Source organism: Eleutherodactylus coqui, chromosome 2 (assembly GCF_035609145.1).
Source record: "Eleutherodactylus coqui strain aEleCoq1 chromosome 2, aEleCoq1.hap1, whole genome shotgun sequence".
NCBI classification, from domain to species: domain Eukaryota; kingdom Metazoa; phylum Chordata; class Amphibia; order Anura; family Eleutherodactylidae; genus Eleutherodactylus; species Eleutherodactylus coqui.
In genome coordinates, this window is record NC_089838.1 from 142,991,735 (window position 1) to 143,014,395 (window position 22,661).

General features: G+C 43.8%; 1 protein-coding gene across 2 annotated transcripts in view; it reads left to right on the top strand.

Annotated features, from left to right (window-relative positions):
- Positions 1 to 22,661, top strand: part of SYT1 (synaptotagmin 1) — a 565,005-nt gene that overhangs the window by 137,543 nt on the left and 404,801 nt on the right. For both annotated transcript variants that reach the window (XM_066591696.1, XM_066591697.1), the window contains exon 3: positions 17,406 to 17,475. The gene's annotated coding sequence lies outside the window, so the exon portion shown is untranslated. The remainder of the gene's footprint in view (positions 1 to 17,405; positions 17,476 to 22,661) is intronic.

A 22,661-nucleotide genomic window follows, 5' to 3' on the forward strand; every position in this document is an offset into this window, starting at 1 on the left:
CTGCCTGTGACCGTCCTGACTGTACTGCGTCTCTGCTGGGGGTAGTTGTCCTAATTCATACGCAGCCAGCTAAGTGTTACAACAGGCTTGCGCAAAATTCTTTCCTGCCTCTGCTGTGCGTTCCGTAAGCGAAGTCAGCCTCCAACCACAGGCCAATAAGCGGCACATTTAATTACAGCGTTCTGTTTCTGCACTACTGGTAATACAGCATGCTGAGGGGTTGGGGTAGGCCTAGAGGACGTGGACGCGGGTGAGGACGCGGAGGCCCAAGTCAGGGTGTGGGCACAGGCCGAGCTCCTGATCCAGGTGTATCGCAGCCGACTGCTGCGGGATTAGGAGAGGCGCATGTTTCTGGCGTCCCCACATTCATCTCACAATTAATAGGTCCACGCGGTAAAGTGCATCCAGCAATCTATCGACCACCCAGAATTCTGCGACGTCCATTGCTGCAACTCTGAATCCTCTGGCTGCTGCTCCTCCTTCCTCCCAGCCTCCTCACTCCATTACAATGATACATTCTGAGGAGCAGGCAGACTCCCAGGAACTGTTCTCAGGCCCCTGCCCAGAATGGGCAGCAATGGTTCCGAATCCTCTCCCACTGGAGGAGTTTGTCGTGACCGATGCCCAACCTTTGGAAAGTTCCCGGGGTCCGGGGGATGAGGCTGGGGACTTCCGGCAACTGTCTCAAGAGCTTTCAGTGGGTGAGGAGGACGATGACGATGAGACACAGTTGTCTATCACTCAGGTAGTAGTAATTGGAGTAAGTCCGAGGGAGGAGCGCACAGAGGACTCGGAGGAAGAGCAGCAGGACGATGAGGTGACTGACCCCACCTGGTTTGCTACGCCTACTGAGGACAGGTCTTCAGAGGGGGAGGCAAGTGCAGCAGCAGGGCAGGTTGGAAGAGGCAGTGCGGTGGCCAGGGGTAGAGGCAGGGCCAGACCGAATAATCCACCAACTGTTTCCCAAAGCGCCCCCTCGCGTCATGCCACCCTGCAGAGGCCAAGGTGCTCAAAGGTCGGGCAGTTTTTCACTAAGAGTGCAGACGACCGACGAACAGTGGTGTGCAACCTTTGTCGCGCCAAGATCAGCCGGGGAGCCACCACCACCAGCCTCACCACCACCAGCATGCGCAGACATATGATGGCCAAGCACCCCACAAGGTGGGACGAAGGCCATTCACCGCCTCCGGTTTGCACTGCTGCCTCTCCCCCTGTGCCCCAACCTGCCACTGAGATCCAACCCCCCTCTCAGGACACAGGCACTACCGTCTCCTGGCCTGCACCCACACCCTCAACTCCGCTGACCTCGGCCCCATCCACCAATGTCTCTCAGCGCACCGTCCAGCCGTCGCTAGCGCAAGTGTTGGAGCGCAAGCGCAAGTACGCCGCCACGCACCCGCACGCTCAAGCGTTAAACGTGCGCATAGCCAAATTTATCAGCCTGGAGATGCTGCCGTATAGGGTTGTGGAAACGGAGGCTTTCAAAGGTATGATGGCGGCGGCGGCCCCGCACTACTCAGTTCCCAGTCGCCACTACTTTTCCCGATGTGCCGTCCCAGCCCCGCACGACCACGTCTCCCGCAACATTGTACGCGCCCTCACCAACGCGGTTACTGCCAAGGTCCACTTAACAACGGACACGTGGACAAGCACAGGCGGGCAGGGCCACTATATCTCCCTGACGGCACATTGGGTGAATTTAGTGGAGGCTGGGACAGAGTCAGAGCCTGGGACCGCTCACGTCCTACCCACCCCCCGAATTGCGGGCCCCAGCTCGGTGGTGGTATCTGCGGCGGTGTATGCTTCCTCCACTAAGCCACCCTCCTTCTCCTCCTCCTATGCAACCTCTGTCTCGCAATCAAGATGTGTCAGCAGCAGCACATCGCCAGCAGTCGGTGTCGCGCGGCGTGGCAGCACAGCGGTGGGCAAGCGTCAGCATGCCGTGCTGAAACTACTCAGCTTAGGAGATAAGAGGCACATGGCCCACGAACTGCTGCAGGGTCTGACAGAGTAGACCGACCGCTGGCTTGCGCCGCTGAGCCTCCAACCGGGCATGGTCGTGTGTGACAACGGCCGTAACCTGGTGGCGGCTCTGCAGCTCGGCAGCCTCACGCACGTGCTATGCCTGGCCCACGTCTTTAATTTGGTGGTTCAGCGCTTTCTGAAAAGCTACCCACGCTTGTCAGACCTGCTCGGAAAGGTGCGCCGGCTCTGCACACATTTCCGCAAGTCCCACACGGACGCTGCCACCCTGCGCACCCTGCAACATCGGTTTCATCTGCCAGTGCACCGACTGCTGTGTGACATGCCCATACGGTGGAACTCTACGCTCCACATGTTGGCCAGGCTCTATGAGCAGCGTAGAGCTATAGTGGAATACCAACTCCAACATGGGCGGTGCAGTGGGAGTCAGCCTCCTCAATTCTTTACAGAAGAGTGGGCCTGGTTGGCAGACATCTGCCAGGTCCTTGGAAACTTTGAGGAGTCTACCCAGATGGTGAGCGGCGATGTTGCAATCATTAGCGTCACCATTCCTCTGCTATGCCTCTTGAGAAGTTCCCTGCAAAGCATAAAGGCAGACGCTTTGCGCTCGGAAACAGAGGCGGGGGAAGACAGTATGTCGCTGGATAGTCAGAGCACCCTCCTGTCTATATATCAGCGCGTTGAGGAGGAGCATGAGGAGGATGAGGAGGAGGGGGAAGAGACAGCTTGGCCCACTGCTGAGGGTACCCATGCTGCTTGCCTGTCATCCTTTCAGCGTGTATGGCCTGAGGAGGAGGAGGAGGATCCTGAAAGTGATATTCCTAGTGAGGACAGCCATGTGTTGCATACAGGTACCCTGGCACACATGGCTGACTTCATGTTAGGATGCCTTTCTCGTGACCCTCGCGTTACACGCATTCTGGCCACTATGGATTACTGGGTGTACACACTGCTCGACCCACGGTATAAGGAGAACCTTTCCACTCTCATACCCGAAGAGGAAAGGGGTTCGAGAGTGATGCTATACCACAGGACCCTGGCGGACAAACTGATGGTAAAACTCCCATCCGACAGCGCTAGTGGCCGAAGGCGCAGTTCCGAGGGCCAGGTAGCAGGGGAGGCGCAGAGATCAGGCAGCATGTACAGCACAGGCAGGGGAACACTCTCTAAGGCCTTTGACAGCTTTCTGGCTCCCCAGCAAGACTGTGTCACCGCTCCCCAGTCAAGGCTGAGTCGGCGGGAGCACTGTAAAAGGATGGTGAGGGAGTATGTAGCCGATCGCACGACCGTCCTCGGTGACGGCTCTGCCCCCTACAACTACTGGGTGTCGAAGCTGGACACGTGGCCTGAACTCGCGCTGTATGCCCTGGAGGTGCTTGCTTGTCCTGCGGCTAGCGTCTTGTCAGAGTGGGTGTTTAGTGCGGCTGGGGGAATCATCACGGATAAGCGTACCCACCTTTCAACCGACAGTGCCGACAGGCTTACACTCATCACGATGAACAAAGCCTGGATTTCCCCAGACTTCTCTTCTCCACCAGCGGACAGCAGCGATACCTAAACAATACGTAGGCTGCACCCGCGGATGGAAGCATTGTTCTCTATCACCATCAAAAACGTGGACCTTTTAGCTTCATCAATCTGTGTATAATATTCATCCTCCTCCTGAAACCTGACGTAATCACGCCGAACGGGCAATTTTTCTTAGGCCCACAAGGCTCAGTCATATAATTTTTCTAAACAATTTTTATACGTTTCAATGCTCATTAAAGCGTTGAAACTTGCACCTGAACCAATTTTTATTTTAACTGGGCTGCCTCCAGGCCTAGTTACAAATTAAGCCACATTACCCAAAGCGATTAATGAGTTTCACCTGCCCTCTTGGTTGGGCATGGGCAATTTTTCTGACGTACATTAGCACTGTTGGTACACCAATTTTTTGGGGCCCTCGCCTACAGTGTAATCCAATTAAATTATTGCCCACCTGCATTAAAGCTGACGTTACATCAGCTGTGCTGGGCACTGCAATGGGATATATTTATGTACCGCGGGTGGGTTCCAGGGAGCCACCCATGCTGTCGGTCCACAAGGAGTTGTAACTGCATGTGTCCACTTCTAAAGAACCCCAGTCTGACTGGGGCATGCAGTGTGGGCCGAAGCCCACCTGCATTAAACATGACATTACCTCAGCTGTGCTGGGCACTGCAATGGGATATTTTTATGTACCGCCGGTGGGTTCCAGGGAGCCACCCATGCTGTGGGTCCACAGGGACTTCACAATAGGGAGTTGTACCTGCCTGTGTCTATGAATTAAAAACCCCGGTCAGGTTGGGGCATGCAGTGTGGGCCGAAGCCCACCTGCATTTAATCTGACGTTAGCTCTGCTGTCCAGGGCCCTGCAATGGGATACATTAATGTACAGCCGGTGGGTTCCAGGGAGCCACCCATGCTGTGGGTGCACACGGAATTCCCATCGCGGAGTTGTACCTGCCTGTGACTATTTATAAAAAAACGCTGTCTGACTGGGGCATGCAGACACCTTTACAGAATGAATAGTGTGTGGCACATAGGTTCCCCATTGCTATGCCCACGTGTGCAGCTCCTGATGGCGGTGGCACAGGATTATATTTCTCATTGCTTCTGTACAGCATTGTGGGCTATCGCCCTGCCCCTTTTAAAGAGGGTCGCTGCCTAGCCGTGCCAACCCTCTGCAGTGTGTGCCTGCGGTTCCTCCTCATGGCAGACACACTTATAAATAGACATGAGGGTGGTGTGGCATGAGGGCAGCTGAAGGCTGCGCAGGGACACTTTAGTGTGCGCTGTGGACACTGGGTCGTGCCGGTGGGGGGGGGGGTTGGGCAGCATGTAACCCAGGAGAAGTGGCAGTGGAGTGTCATGCAGGCAGTGATTATGCTTTGTTGGAGGTAGTGTGGTGCTTAGCTAAGGTATGCATTGCTAATGAGGGCTTTTCAGAAGTAAAAATCGTTGGGAGGGGGGGCACTCTTGCCGCTATTGTGGCTTAATAGTGGGACCTGGGAACTTGAGATGCAGCCCAACATGTAGCCCCTCGCCTGCCCTATCCGTTGCTGTGTCGTTCCCATCACTTTCTTGAATTGCCCAGATTTTCACAAATGGAAAACTTAGCGAGCATCGGCGATATACAAAAATGCTCGGGTCGCCCATTAACTTCAATGGGGTTCGTTACTCGAAACGAACCCTCGAGCATCGCGAAAAGTTCGTCCCGAGTAACGAGCACCCGAGCATTTTGGTGCTCGCTCATCTCTAGTGATGAATGAGTGGAACAGGTTACCATGGGGGGTGGTGAGTTTTCCTTCAATGGAAATGTTCAAACAAAGGCTGGACAAATATCTGTTTGGGATGATATAGTAAATCCTGCACTGAGCAGGGGGTTGGACCCAATGACCCTGGAGGTCCCTTCCAACTCTACCATTTTATCATTCTATGATTCTGCTTCTTTCAGTTGGTTGATATCCATGCCAGTATCAGATTTGACAGTATCAAAGAGCATGGAGAATGGAGCAGTACTTTATCCTTAGTTTACTACACATTCTTATACATTTTATCTAAAGTAAATTGTCCAAGCAGGAGAATCTAGTAAATTCACATTGTAAGCAGAGACAGAGATATGAAGTATTAGCATAGTAATTGTGACAGCCTTCACAGCTTCTGCTTTGACATTTACAAAGGATTTAGCGCATGGTGTATAAATTGATTTACATCTTAAAGTGCTTAGAAAGTTTACTTTTGCTGATCATGTACAAATAGCTCTCAGTAAACCAAATATTCTGTAAAGACTTATTGAAAATGCTTGGTTTTATCATGACCCAAATAACTGTTTTTTGAAGGGCGTAAATACATTGAAAAATATTTGCCCTAAGTGTTGTCCAGCTAAAACCTATTTTCTAAAATTACATCCAAATGACTAAAAACAATAAAACACAGGGTACTTACCTTTCCTCAGCTCTGGCTACAAGCACCGCAGCCCTGTGATTCTGCCGATCTCTGTTGATAGCGGAAGTCAGGTGAATTCTGCCTCCAATCAGAGGCCACAGCATCACCGCCCATTATTCTGGGATCTGTGCTCACATTCTGGGTGCCCAATGCCATGAGTTTAGAACAGTGATGCTACTGCCTCTGATTGGCATGCAACAATCAACTGACGTTCACTATTAACAGAGACTGGCAGAAAGGCAGGACTGCAGGGCGGAGAACAAGTAAGTATATTTTGTTTTATTGTTTTCAGTCATTTGGATCTAATTTTAAAAATGTGTTTTTAACCAGACAGCTCCTTTTTTCTGCCCTCAACACTTCACAGAAACCGTCCTGACTAAATTTTCAAATGACCTCCTGAAGGCTAAATTGAGGGGTGACTACTCCCTAGTGATCTTCCTCAATCTCTCCCCAGCATTTCACACTGTTGACCACATACTCCTCCTCAGTATGCTTTGCTCCATTGGACTACAGGACACTGCTCTCTCGTGGTTCTCCTCCTACCTATCTGACAGCTCCTTCAGCATCTCCTTTTCTGGCTCCACCCCCCCCCCCTCTTCCCCTTGCTGTTGGGGTCGCCCAGGGCTCAGTCCTTGGTCCCCTCCTCTTCTCAATCTACTAAGTCCCTATTTGACAAAACATCAGGAGATTTGGCTTTCAGTACCATCTCTATGGTACCCAGTTATACACCACCTCCCGTGACATCACAGCAACATTCCTCCAGAATGCCACCGACTGTCTGTCCACTGTTTCTAATACTATGTCCTCTCTCTACCTAAAACTGAATCTCTCAAAAACTAACCTACTGGTGTTTCCGCCCTATGCCAACCAACCTCATCCTGACATCTTCATCTCAGTATGTAGCACCACCATAACTCCCAGACAGCACACACGCTGCCTTGGGGTTATATTCGATTCGAATCTCTCCTTTACCCCCTACAATCTTTGGCCCGAACATGTCAGCTGCACCTCAAGAACATCGCAAGAATCAGCTCTTTTCTCACCCTGGACACACTAAAAATGCTCACTGTTGCCCTCATTCACTCTTGGCTCAATTATTGAAACTCGCTGCTGATCGGCTTCCCCTGTGCTAGACTCACCCCTCTCCAATCCATCCTGAATGCGGCAGCCAGGCTCATCTTCCTGTCCAGCCACTACTCGGACGCCTCTGCCCTGTGCCGGTCACTGCACTGGCTGCCTGTCAAATACAGAATTCAATTTAAGCTCACCACCCTCATCCACAAAGCCCCTCCACAGCACCATACTGCCCTACATTGCTTCCCTCATCTCGATTCACCACCCAGCCTGCGCCCTCTGCTCTGCTAGGGAAATCAAACTAAAGGCCCTTTTAGACACAACGATTTTCACTCAAAAATCGTTCAAAGCCATCTTTTGAGCGATAATTGTTGTGTCTAACTGCACTGACATTGTGCAGTTTTTGCTAAGCCGCCGCTGATCGCTTATCTTTCAGCATGCTGAAAGATCAGCGATTAGTTATCAGGAATTCACAGCGGAATACAGTTGATACTATTGTTTCAGCTGTATCCTGCTCCCTGAAGACAGGCGGGGTATGAAGAACACAGCTGTCCAGCTGTGTTCTTTATCCCCCGCTTGGAACGCTCGGCTGTATAACAGCCAGGTGCTCTGAGCAAAGAACAGCTGGATGCAGAAGACAAACGGCCCCGCTTGTCTTCTGCATCCCCCGCTCGGAGTGCTTGGCTGTATTTTTTGAGCGATAATCGTTGTGTCTAAACCAGGCTTAAGTGCCCCTTTAATTCGAACCTCACATTCCTGCCTCCAAGACTACTCCAGAGCAGCAACAGCCCTCTGGAACGCGCTACCCAAAACTATCCGGGCAATTGCTGACACACAAAATTTCAGGCGTGCTCTAAAAACGCACCTCTTCAGGGAGGCGTACCACATCCCCTAAACAAAACCCTCATTACTCCACCTGATAACATGCTCCCTGTCCTACAGACTGCAATCCCTGCTAGCCGTTATCAACCGACCCTGCAGTCTTACCGATTCAACCACTATACGGCCCATCAATTGATTACTTCATGTAACCGTTGTCTTGTTTTATTCCCCCTGTCTTGTAAGCGCTGCAGAATATGTTGGCGCTAGATAAATAACGATTATTATTATTTTTAATCTTGTGTGGAAAGTTGCCTGACAAATAGCTGAACATTTCTTCATTTTGTATCATTCTTCTCTATGAAAAATATATGGATAACTGGCATAGTCATGTTGTTACGTAACAGAAAACACATTTTCATTGCATCTTCACAGTAAAGATTAGTTCTGTTAGCACAAAGTATATTTTTATTTGATGTTATTCTTCTGTCAATAAAACCATGCGGTTACTTTTAAAATTGCTTATAAATAGAGTAAAAACGTCTTGAGATTTGGTATGTGCTATGGTGCAGTGAAGCACATGGGCAGATGCCGTAACATATTTATAAAAGGCAAGCTGCTCACAATGATGATCTATAGATAATGAGCCATGACAAGTCTGGAGTTGATGAAGCATAAGCTCATAGCAATAGAACACAAGGAAGTCCAAATTTTGTCCTAAAAATATCTTTCTATGCAAAGCACAGCAGCAAACAAATCCCAGCCTGATAAAGAAGAGTTATTAGTTGCAAACAAATTTAATAGGAATGTATCACATATATCGTTTACTTATTAAAACCAAATACTCATACAGCACATATTCTTTTTGCTAATATGTTTTTAATTTCTAATTGTCTAATGGTCAATTTTTTATTTTATTTTCTGTGTATTATTATGAGGATGTCATCTTTGTTGTTGAGCGCATTCAGAGATGTGCTTTACAGCGGCCACGTGGAGCATTGAAAAATTAGACTGAAGATGTTCATCGCCCTATTGGAGTGTGTTATATGGGCATGTTCTGTGACCAGTGCAAAGGTCATCATGCACGGAGGAGGGGGAGGGGCTATAACCATCATCTACTGTGAATGGTGTGATCTTGTTTATTGTTTATGTATAAGTGTCACCAACAGTTCCTAAGATTGCTGCATTGCATTCTTATCTTCTCACCTTGGGAGCTGTGGTTGGGGTAGGCAACCACTCCCACAGTTGAGCTATTGGACTAGGTAAGCTGATTGCCTTGTTCAGCCTACCCTGTTAGGCTGGAGTTGCTAATTACTAGCCTTCCTTTAAAAATGATGTAGCTGTAGCAGTGTGTTTGGCTGATGGTCCACTATGGTGGTTATCCAGCAGTCCTAGTTTCTAGCATCTAGTTATGAATCTAATATGGTCTGTCTTATCAATGGGATTTTCCTCTTGTTGTCCGTATTCAACCTAGTCTGTCTCTTGGGCTTATTCAGAGGAGTGTGGTTTTCACACTCTAATAGCATCGCAAAAACGTTCGGGAGAAAATAGAGTGAACGTTGTTTTTGAACTATTAAGTCTCGAGCTTAATTAGCAGTGAAATTGCCCTTTCACATGATCAGAAGCTGTGTGGTGCATGTTATCCAGCTCCCGTAGGAGTCTATGGAAACGCTTGCGTTACTCGCACCAAAGATAGGTCAGGTCCTATCTTTTCTCGCAGCACAGACCTTAGATATGAGCTTTGCACACGCATGTTCTATCTTTGTTAGGTGTAAGCTTTTTGTGTGTTTAAAATTCCTTAAAGGGGTTGTCCCGCGCCGAAACGTTTTTTTTTTTTTTCTTCAATAGCCCCCCCGTTCGGCGCGAGACAAATCCGATGCAGGGGTTAAAAAAAAAACGGATAGCGCTTACCTGAATCCCCGCGCTCCGGTGACTTCTTACTTACCTTGCGAAGATGGCCGCCGGGATCTTCACCCTCGGTGGACTGCAGGTCTTCTGTGCGGTCCATTGCCGATTCCAGCCTCCTGATTGACTGGAATCGGCATGTGACGGGGCGGAGCTACGAGGAGCCGCTCTCCGGCACGAGCGGCCCCATTCAGAAAAGAAGACCGGACTGCGCAAGCGCGTCTAATCGGGCGATTAGACGCTGAAAATTAGACGGCACCATGGAGACGAGGACGCTAGCAACGGAACAGGTAAGTGAATAACTTCTGTATGGCTCATAATTAATGCACAATGTACATTACAAAGTGCATTAATATGGCCATACAGAAGTGTATACCCCCACTTTGTTTCGCGGGACAACCCCTTTAATCTTAAACTTTCTATATAGGAAACCACAGGTTCTATTAGACGCAATCTTTTCACACGCCTATACTGCGCTAAAACCATGCTTGTGTGAACGAGCCCTGAGGGCGACAGTGGTTTCAGTGTGACGGATACATTAGGAGAACACAGTGTTTATTTTTCGTTATTATTTTACTTCCATCATCTGCTCCAGTCTTCATTGTCAGTAACATTATATTCATCATCATTATAATCAGCATTCTCTCCATCTGGTACCTTCATCCTCTCAACCTGCCCTATAATGGTGAATCTCTAGATCTCGGTTATGTTACAGTATTGATATGTGCTTTATATATTTTCTTGTGATATCTAAAAAAGTTATGGCTCTTGGAATGCAGCAATGCAAAAAAAAATATTTAAAAAGGTGTTTTTATTGTTCAAAAATAGTAAATCATAAAAATACTGAATTTACTGGATACCCCCGTAATTGTAACAACTTGCAGAATAGGGTTATCACGTCATTGATGAATGATGTAAAAACGAATCCTAAAAACAATGCTGTGATTACTGCTTTTTTCCATTAATTAATTAAAGAGTGATAAATTAATTAACCACACAAAAATGGGGGAGATTAAGGCTAGATTCAAACGAGCATAGGTCTATTTGTACGCACATTTGAGCTGCATTTTTGCACATAGGGAATTGCGTATTTGCATAACAGCATTTTTTAGTTTACTTCTTGTGTGTGTTCATGCAAAAGAAACGCTATCTTTTCTCCTTAGGGAGAGCAACTATACTATAAACTATGTGAGGAGACTCAAATGGCCATGCACGCTCCTCTGGGTAATATGCAAACAAGGGAGATGGAATAAATCCTCCACAGTGCCACCTATTGAAAGGAATGCGGCCTTTCAATAGGTGGCAGTGTGGAGGATTTATTCCATCTCCCTTATTTGCATGCAAAAGAAAAACACATACTGATGCTCTCATCCATGGAAATGGCCAATTAGTCCAATGAGTTCAAGATGTGTTCTGTTCCTCTATAAATGCACAGGAAAATAGAGCATGCTGCGTTTTTTTCTTTTTTTTTTTTGCAACGAATTGCGCACACAAAACACACGCATGTGAACACACCCATTGATGTCAATGGGTTCTATTTTCTGCATATTGCTTGTGCAAGTTCTCGTGCGCAAATGTGTTAGTAAATACATCACTGGGAATCCGGCCAAAGAATAAAACTCATCCCACTTACGAGCCCTCTTGATTGTGTAGATGAGAAAAATAGTATAAAGTTATGGCTTTTGGTTCGGGGGAAAAAGAAAAAGTAATATAAAATCACTGCATCATTTAACTCTTTCCAATCCACTGTCTGCGTCTTCCAGCATTCTGATTGCAGGCTGTACAGCTCCAATGTCAGGAGACGTCTGGCAGAGTATTCTTACTGTATATTTCTGGCCGCTCAGTTGTTGGGGGCCTCTCCGGCATGTCACATACTGCAGTACTGGCTCGAGCCAGCAGATGGCGCCATTGTAAAATGGCAGAAAGAGAAAGCCCCCTAGGAAACCCTGAATCCCAAATTGGATTGCAAAGGGTTAAGATCCAACTTGGGTCACATGTTTATATATTGGTTGTTACAAGTGAAATCAGATCAATATGTGTTATTTGTATCAATTGACCTCAACAGCAGATAACTAGTAGTTTGAGTATTTACCTTCTGTGCAGAAAGGTAATCTGGATAGCAAACCGCATTGTATATTCCTTCCTGAAAACTTCATAACTTCCAGTGCTGTTATGTTTCATGGCAAAAACAATTGATTTTGTGACCATTTAGCAGTATTAAATATTAATGTTATTTTCTGATTGTGAAATACGTATCAGCGAATAATGTACCTAACACATTTCATCTGCAGACCATGAATTCCCTACCTCTAGTTAGTTATCTAACTGTAGCCAGTCTGTTAGACAGAATTTCATTTTCTTCAAATATCCTTTTGTGAATGTCTCTTTAATATCGATAAGAAAGCCTGATGCTAAAGTTAATATCCGTTTAATTCCAAAATTTAATAAAGAGAAAATAAAGTGAAAGAAAAAACAGTCATTTGAATTAGACATTGGATGACCATGGCTGGTGTAATATTAAAGACAGCCTCGCAGATGCTGTTGAGATCTGACTTTAGATTGTGGGCTCCAGTTAGACAACATTCACACTTACCTATTGTGCCCACTTGAGTGGATAAATATATTCTAAATGTAATCTATAACTTTCTCTGCACATTATGTCTTTGGTATTAGATTCTAACTTTATATGTGTAATTTGTATTTGTACATAAATTTGCCCCCAACAGTCACATTAAATTTGGGGGAAAAAACTGAAAATGTCACAGTATTTTAATTTTAGATTTTGAATTCATGTCTAATGTAAATATACTTGATGCAGAATTCATTCACCTTAGGCAGCTTGCACACAGGCAATTTTCTCGCATGATTTTGTCCCAATGCGACAGTGCTACAAATCGCATGTTTGTGGAGCCCATGCTTTCCTATGGGTTCTTCTACATGAGCAATGTCTTTCAGCCTGCGACATTGCGAGACTACAAAATCGTGGCATGCTCTTTACAGCCAAGATTTGCATTTTTTTTGGAGCCCATGTTTCCCTATCAAGCCTTCCTATGTGATTTTCGTATGATGCGATGCAACTTTGACACTACAAAAACCTATTGTAAAAGCCCTAAACTGAGCCCTAGCTGCATAAAAAAAAAAACAAAACACATCACCTCCAGAGATGAGCGAGCACGCTCGGATAAGTTCATTACTCAAGCGAGCCTCGCTCTTCTCGAGTAACTGCATTCTTGTCCGAGTGTGCTCGGGGGGGATGGCGGGGGATAGCGGGAGGTAGCGGAGGAGAGAGTAAAAGATATATCTCTCTCTCCTCCGTCTCCTCCCCGGCTTACCCCCACCGCCTCCCTGAGCATGCTCGGACAAGAATGCAGTTACTCGAGAAGATCGAGGCTCACTCGAGTAACTGACTTATCCGAGCATGCTCGCTCATCTCTAATCAGCTCTCCTGCGCTGTTATTTCCCTGCGTGTTTCCCCTAAAGCTCTCCGGCAGTTGCATGAAGTTCTCCTGCAGAGATTCCTGGTCCGGATTTTGAAAATACCTGCCTCCAGGAAATTATGCCTCTGGTAATGTTCCCAAGCATGCGACTCGGCCAATCAGAGACAGCACTCAATGAACCAAGCACAGCCATTCAATAAATCCTCACACAGGGGTGCTATAAAGTCGAGCGACTTTGCAACACCATGTTTGACTTTGTAGTGGCACAAAATCACAATATCGTATCAAGAAAGCGCAGCGATATCGCACACAACACTGATGCGATATCGTGATTTTCTTGCAGCGGTATCACATCGACCATGGGGAAGCGGCTTTAAGTACCACCTTAACCCCTTAGTGACATAACTAATTTTAGCTTTAAACTCTTATGGCGATCACAATTTTGCCGTGAGAAAATCACAGTAAAATCAAGTCTTTGCTCCCACAATCTTTGAGCAGCAGCGATGCTTTTTTTTTTTTTTTAGAATAATCTCGTATCGTATTGCTGCCGCTCACGATAAAATAGAGTGATAAAATTGCAAATTTTTTTAAATTGCAAAAGTCCATAGGATTTCCTAATGTTCACCTGTATCGCATTGCATGAAAATCGCAAGTTTGTGCGTTGCGATGTGATAAAAAGGAGGCTCCATAGGGAAAGTGGGAAATAAAAAATTCCACATCATAGAAAGATAGGGCATGCCATAATTTTTTTTCTTGCAACATCGCATCAGTGAAAACATCGTTAACATGAAGGAAACTATTGAAAATCATTGGTTTTATAATTCAGCTTTTTTGCTTACTCTCGCATCTCACCTGTGTGAAACCTCCGTAAGGCCATTCGTGCTGCACAAAAAACAGTGTTGCATGGATGTACAAAAAAAGCGCATGAATGAAGATCTGTGCTCATTGCTTTAACTGGGTCCATGGCTGTGGCCCCATTCACAGCAATGCATTGCAGGCACCAACCGCAGTGATTTTCGGGGAAGGGCTTGAAATATAAGCCCTTCCCTAAAAATAATGCCTAGCTTGTGTAAAAATAAAAAAATATATATACTCACCTCTCCGATGCTGTTCGGGCTCGGTACGTCTAGTTGCTTGGTCCCCGGCACTGCTCTGTAGCTCTTTCAGCAGGTGGGGATTTAAATTCCCTGCCTCCTGAAAGGGATGTGCCTGATTGGCTCAGCGCTCAGCCAATCACAGCCAGCGCTCAGCCATTCATTGAATGACAGCTGAGCGCTGCCTGTGATTGCGCACAGCGCTCAGCCAATTACAGGCAGTGCTCTGCCATTCATTGAATTCAATGAATGGCTGAGCACTGCCTGTGATTGGCAGAGCACTCAGCCAATTAGACGCGGCCCTTTCAGGAGGCTAAAAGAGCTTCAGTACAGTGCCAGCAAGCCAAACAGCTAGACGCGCTGAGCCCGACAGCAGCGGAAAGGTGAGTATATTTTTTTGTTTGTTTTTTACACAAGCTAGGGATGATTTTTCAGGGAAGGGCTTGTATTTAAAGCCCTTCCCTGAAAATCATTACAGTGGTTGCCGGCATCCCATTGCTGTGACAGCTGTGGCAGGGGATTCTTTATTCCCTGTGAGGAGTATTGTATGCTAGGGAGAACAAAACATCAGCTTTGCCCTTTTTGTTTTTCACAGTGTTACTCATACAGTATAAACAACATCCTAAATTTTCTTTGCAGGTCGGTACAATTACAACAATACCAAAATTATATATTTTCTTATACATTTTTCCATTTTTGCCAAAAAACTAACCTTTTTTTTGTAAATTTTATTTTTTTTCATTGCTGCATTCAAAGTCCAATAGCTTTTCATTTTCCAATTGATAGAGCTCTGTAAGGTTTTGTATTTGAGTAACAAGTTGTAGTTTTTATTGGTATCATTTTGGGGTACATGTGGCCCTTTTGATTGCTTTTAATTGGGGGCTTTTTTGGAAGGTGAAATGATCAAAAAAGGGCATTTTGGCTCCTTTTTTTTGCTTTTTTTTTTACAGCATTTGCTATGCAGGATAAAAAGTATGTTCAATTTTTTTAATATAGGTTATCACAGATGTGCCAGTGCTAAAGTGTTTTTTTTTCTCTACACAAAAAGCGGAAGTGAACAAAACAGGTTGTTTTTTTTCTATTTTCTTTTATATTTTTCTGTTATTTTTATTTTTTACGTCTGTGTAGGGAACTTGAAACTGATAATAATATTTCTGTACTGTAATGCATTATTGCTTGTCATAATGATCACAGGCGATGGTAGACCTGGATGTCCGGTTGCCATGGCAATTCCTTGGCCCTCCACAATTAAATGGTGAAGGGCCAAGGACAACATAGGAGTGCCCTCTCTCTGTGAACTCTGCATGCCGCAATCAACATTGATTGCTGTTGCAGCAGAAGGCTGGCTGTCCATCACAAATGGGTCCCGCTGCAGATGGTGCGGTCTCAGCTTCTAAAGCCTTGCCTCCTTAGAGCGTAAATGTATGCCCATTCATGGGAACTGGTTCCCACTCAGGGCTTAAATGTACACCTTGGGGTGGAAAGGGGTTTAAAAGCTAGTGCACAAATGTCCATCAACACGTTATCATCTTCATTTGCATGTAAATGGGCCTCTGGGAGCTGTTTGCAAAACCCAGCATGCGGGCTGGGCTCTGCAAACAGCTGCATTGTTCTCGCTGGGGCTGCCAGCAAAATGCAATGTAATCTCCTGACTCCCACGAAGAACACCGCACGTGGTCTGTTGAGAGATACTTTATCTCCTGCAGCTGAACAATAGATTTTAATTTTACCTTAAAATCATCATTCAGACAAAAACTGCACATTGGTAGCATTTACATGTAATGATTATCGCTCATTTTTGGTCATTTGAACAAATTTTGAATGATAATCATTATGTGTAAATGGGCCTTTAGTCATCTAGAATTATCTTGTTTAGTCATTTTTTTTCCATCTGAAACTTCCTGTTGTCCTCTTCATCCTCCCTGACTGTACACTTATGGTCTGTAGCTTATTTAGCTGCGTATAGTAGGAAGTGATTACTGTGTCCTCTCAGCAGGCAGAGATGATACAGTCCCTTGCTCATGTGATGCTGTGCTGAAGCATCATTAGACTGATAGCACAGAATAGTGAACATAAAAATCAGGGACATATCTTAGAATAAAATGGTGCCTGATAGGCATCTGACAGGGGTTTACACTGCTTTGCAGTGACTGCAATATACATAAAAGACATTCAGAATGTGACAAGCGGTCAGGTGATGGGGGAAGAGATGTACAGTGTTTTCGTAAGAGTGGCCCTTGTAGTTGCTAGCATTGGTATTACCTACATGAGACTAGGATAACCATTTTTTTTGTTGGATAAAAATTAATTCAATGTCTTTTAAGAATAAGAAAACCGTAGAGAGGTTTATTGAGAAGCACATTCTTAAGGACACAGCTACATGATTTTTCCTTTTACCTTCTTTTTTTTTTAAACCATTTAGATTTGTGTTAGATAGAAGAGTATGTAAGTAATCAGTAAGTAGTTGTGTAACTAATGCTCTGTAAAGCTGTCTGCAAATAGCTTTGTCTCTTTCTGTATCACAAGGTAGTCAGATTAGGCTCATTCACACTTTAGAACCAATTTATTCTGTATACTTTAATGGGAAACTTTATTGCTTCTTTTTGATCTCTTCCAAAATGTGCTGCCCGTGATTTTCTTCATTACTCTATCAGGCACCTGTTTGATGTTTATCTTCTGCAGTGCAGTTTAAGATTAAGCTATTCTCTTCTAAATCCAAAGCCAAAGATAAAATGAGACTCCATTATTATCTTTTTAAGATTTTCTATTGGGCTCTAATCAGAGTCGCCAGCAAAGTGAACAAGTAGTCTGTGACAGTTGGCAAGTAATCGTTTTTTTCAAGCGAAGGTCCTGTTGTCTTTGATTCCTTTCTAAATGTATTTCTCATTAATTCTGCCCATCTTAACACTCACTGTGGAAGTTTAAAATTCTTGTAAAAGCTTAAAAGCTTGTCATTTTTTATAATGTTGACATTTATGGGGTTTATGGGCAAGGAACAATGTGAATATATTACAAAATCATATGAAAAGGAAAGATGTCTAAGTCTAATTTTAGTATTTAGAATAACATTGATATATATGCAGTGGATCACACTAATAACATTTGCATATTGTTTTTCTTTCAGTTATAATTAATGTGGAGAGCTCTACTTTGAATTCACCACCAGAAGCGACTTTATCCGACTTTATCTTGAAGTGAGTATTATCAGTTCCTTTACAATATTAAAACCAAAATTACAATTTCCATATAAATGTACACAGCGCTTCACATATTGACAGTAAATGGGTACATAAACAAAACTCTGGCCACCTGGCCTCTATCTAAACATTTGGCACTGCCATCATTAACAGACCTATCACCAAAACTTCAAACATCACAGGTTAGCAAACAATTACCATATGTCTTATGTCAGCAAAGGGGACATCCATGGCCTTTCGTGCCTTGCGTTCTACAGCACAGAGAGCCTTTCCAATGGAGCCAGTAAACAGCGATGTCAGAACTATTCCTGAGAGGCACACACTCTCTTTTACTGAAATATATATATTTGTGTGTGTGTGTGTGTGTATCCTGACCTAAGGTCACTTCAATATTTAATAATGTAAAAGCGGTAACACAGTAGCACTTCAGATATGTGATTATAGAAAGAGTGAGTCTTTTTATTCACCCACCAGTACTAATTTGACATTTCAGCTCTCTCCAGGAGCTTTTCTCAAGCTCTATCTGTAATTCAATGTAACTATATGAGACCTTGTATTTTACGGGTTAAGTTGTTCTTTTTATAGGGTCCATTTTGGGGTACCTTGCATGTACTCAATAACTATTATAATTTTTTGCAGGTAGATGCAAATAAAACCCAATTTTGACTTTGTTCTTTGGGATTTATTTTTACATTGTTCACTGTGTAGTATAACTAATTCCTTAACTTTATTCTACGGGTTGTTACGATTATGATAATACCAAACATGTGTAATTTTTGCCATATTTTAGTACTATTGCACAATGAAACCATTTGTTTTTACCTTAGGACTTCTGTCTGTGTTGCTGCAACTTGTAGTTTTAATTGGTAACATTTTGGTGTGCATTTTTGATTACTTTTAATTCCTGTTTTGGGGAGATGAAATGAAAAGGAAATGGTTATTCTGGAGATTTCTTTTTACAATGTTTACTGATACTTTTATAGTATGGGCTGCACTAGAATGGCTGAGATAACAATTCTGTGTAATCTTTTATTTATTTTATTTTTGACTAATAAATATCATGTACATAAAAAAAGTCATGGTCAGCATTGAATCTGAAGGGTTAAAAAACTGTATTGTAGAGTCAATGAGAAGCTTAATTATACATACAACATTGATTAGATGAGCAAGTGCTCATCCACTCTCTCCTGTTATTGGAAAAAAAACATCTCCGCATGTGACAATCCCAGAACAAGTATGCTTTCTAATTGAAAAAGGAAGGGGTGCGGTTAATATGGGCAAAAGTCCATATTATCCTCTCACCTGGGGTCATCTACAGCCTTAAAGGGGAGACAGGACACTTACATCCTTCTGTTCTCCTTGCTCATCCTATATTGCCTTCCCCTTTGCTCTGCACAGGCTGAAGTGACAACTGCAAGTTTAGCACATACAACTACCACCTCAACCCTGATTTGTTTCTACCTACAATAGAGCTATTGCAGCGGTTTTGGTCTTGTTTCAATGTTAAGACTCTTGGATTTTAAACACGTCAAAACCACAGCTCTAATTCCATCCTAGGCAGAAATAGAGCTGCAAGAATAGAAGGGTGCTTCGGCTAAACTGTTAATATTTCTTTCTCCTAGCCTGAGAAACCATTTGGCCAAATTGTTTGGTGGTTAATGAGATTTTTTTATCATAAAGAAACACCAACCTGCAATCAAATATATCCATCTAAAAGGGAGGCAGTAAATGCAAAACATCTTTTGAATTTTGACAATGTCAATATTTTAAATAAATCCATTGAATACTAAGGATTCTATTAATTTTTCCGTTTTGTTAATGAACAGTCGAATTATTATTTATAATAGTAATATTAAATTACATTTGTTTGCATGAAAGCATAACTAATACAGAACTGTGTAACTTTACCACATTAATATTTTGTATGAAGCATATTTTAAAGTCTTCATTTAATTTTAATTCTCTAGAAGTCTTTTTCATAAAGCTAAAAACCCTGGGAATATTATTATTGCATGGATTAGCATGAGCGATTGGATTAACTTAGAAGTTTGCTCTAGGTAATTTCAAGGTTTTGTAATTCTACTTTAAGAGCATCTCTTGCTTTAATCATTTGCATGGTAGGAAAAGAAATCAAATATTTGAGATCAAGGACCAGAAAGTACATCAAAGGCTTTACAAATCATTACTTGTAAGTCTTGAGTATAGGCTGTCTATTTTAAACTACATGGATAACATTTATTGAAATTTTTGGTTAAATACACTCATGTTTGCATATTGTTATTTTACTGGAGAGGAAAAATACATATGCACATAATAACAACCGCAAAATGTAATGAATAAACAATTCAATGATAATAAAGTTTTTCATATCCAAAAAAGTAAGGGTAGCTGTGCTCTAATGCTAAAGTCTGAAATGTCTAATTTCTTGGGAAAGCTATATAGAAACTGTTCATCAACCCACATGGACATTTAAATAAAGTTAAAATCCATTCATAGGGTTATAACAGTAATATTATAAGAAATATACTGGCCTGCAGTTAACTGGAATAGCCAAAATCACAAAATGTGCTTCAATGCATGATTGATGAGTTCGGGCTTAATTTGTCCATCTCTGTAACTGTTCTGCCAGATGACTCAGCAAGCAAAATGAATATGAGCCTAAAGAGCCAAATGAAGCTGGCTTAGCTGATTAAATGCAAAATCTGATTATTTTGAATGTAGACAAACCTTAAGGTCCTTTTACACACAAAGATGATCGCTCAAAAGATGGCTTTTGAGCCATCATTTTACATAAACTACTAACAGGTACTAATGTTCACTAAATACATTCCCTTTGTTCTGCCGTGCAGTTGACAGCTGAGAAAATGTTATCAGCGCTCCCTGTGGAGAACACAGTGTGAAGTCCCTACTATCAGCTCTTCTGTCGAGGGATGGATTTTATGACAAACATAAATTGGCAAAAAAATTAAAGATTGGCACATTTACACGCAACGATTATCACTTAAAGGGTGGCATTTGAGCGAATCTTGAGCAATAATCGTTGTGTGTAAAAGGGCCTTTACTGGGCGCTAACAGGACTAATTAAAATACCTGCAACTTTTTTGCCTTTTTTTTTGGTAAGTGAAGAATGGTTAGCATTCAATAAGCTCAAATGTAAGATATAGGGGACACTAAACCATTAATAAGGTACTATCAATATTTGTAAACAGGAAATTAATTAACTGATTAATAATGGTTTTCTTTACTTTCTGTGCTTATGTGTTTTATTCATGTGAAGTATTGTGTTGTTTTATGGTAATCTTTAAAGAAGTACACAAACAATATCACTGCAAGTACATTGTGATAATTATTATAGAAATGTATATGGTCCTTGGTGTTCATAAAGTATAGGTTAAAGTGCACAATCAAGTATTTTCACAGTTTAAGGGCTCAGTCAGACGGGCGTTTTTTCGCGCGATTTGCGCATACGTCCGGCGATTTTATAAAACCATTGCTTTGCAATGGTATCAGACACATGAGCACTTTTTATGCGCTCATCCGATAAATTATAGAACAGAAATAGCAGATCGCACCTATCTGCGATCTGCGATTCCTGTTCTCTTCTCCATATGCGCTCAATGGGGCCGGCGGCAGCAGCACCGACCCCATTGAGAACATATAGTAGACAAATCATTCTCCTCTGCCACAGCTGTAACAGCTGTGGCAGAAAAGAATGATGTTTGCACGTTGAATTCAATGGAGCCGGCAATACAGCCTGCTCCATTGAAAGCAATGGGCTGCCGGGGAGCGTGGGATGAATTTTCGGGAAGGGCTTAAAAATATAAGTCCTTCCCTGCAATTCATCCAGAAATGTGTAAAAAAAAAAAAAAAAAAAAAATATATATATATACTCACCTGGTCCTGGTAAATTCATGAATGGGTAAGTGAGAGCTGCCTCTGATTGGTGAGGCTGTGACCAATCAGAGGCAGCTCATTCAGCAGGCGGGGATTTTAAATCCCCGGCTGCTGAATACTACTCAGAGCAGTTCAGGAGAACTGCCGCCGGCCGCGGCTGAACTCCGTCTGCCAGGACCAGGTGAGTATATATATATATTTTTTGTTTTTACACATTTCTGGATGAATTGCAGGGAAGGGCTTATATTTTTAAGCCCTTCCCGAAAATTCATCGTGAGACCGCCCGCAGCGCATTGCTTTCAATGGAGCCGGCTGTATTGCCAGCTCCATTGAATTCAATGCGCTGGACAGCGCTGCACTGCTCCGGCCCGTTTCTATTGAAACACGGCTAGGAACAGTTTTTTTGGGCGATTTTTCGGCCCCGGTCACGCGATTTGCGGATGCGCATCCGTCATGCGATCCGCAAATCGCGGGAAAAAACGCCCGTGTGACTAAGGACTAAAACATAAAGAGCATGCAATTTGTTAAGGCATACCTTGAATTACAATTAAAAAATTACAGTGCTTATTTTAGGCTGCATTCACACAGGGCGGATTTGCCGCGGTTCTGCCGCAGCAGATCCGCCCGCGGCCGCTAATCTCGGGATTAGCCAGCCATGTGGACGAGGTTTCTCAGAAACCTCGTCCACACGGGACGGCTAATCCGCTGCGGTAAATCCGGTTGAAACCGCGGCTGCGGCGGTCGCAGCCGCGGTTTCAAAAGATTGAGCATGTCTGTTTACAGTCGTTTTTTTGTTTATTTATGTTACGGCCGCGCTCTCCTCTATGGGAGAGCCGGCCGCAACGGAAAAGCATGCGGTCGGACCGCTTCAAAGCTGCCGCGGCTTAAACCGCGGCGGTTCTCCCGGCGGAAATCTCGCGGTTTTTGCTGCGGCCAAACCGCGAGATTTCCGACGGGAATCCGCCGTGTGTGAACCCGGCCTTATAGTATCTTTTGTGAAGCCTTTACCCTGAATGTTGTGCTAATGACCTCTCCTTCTAACTCATTTACTGAAAGTTGTTACCAATGTCTGCCTTGCTACACATCTAAAATGTGCCTTGTTATAGATACAGCAGTTGATCATTTGATCTGTGTGCCTACATATCTGCCACATCATTCTTTTGACTCATCTTTCTCCCTCTCCAACCTGTTAGTACATGTCTAAAATCATACCCTGATCACAAAGAGATTGTCTGCTTTAAAAGAAAAGAGTCATCAGAAAATGACCATTTGTATAAATCACATTTTTA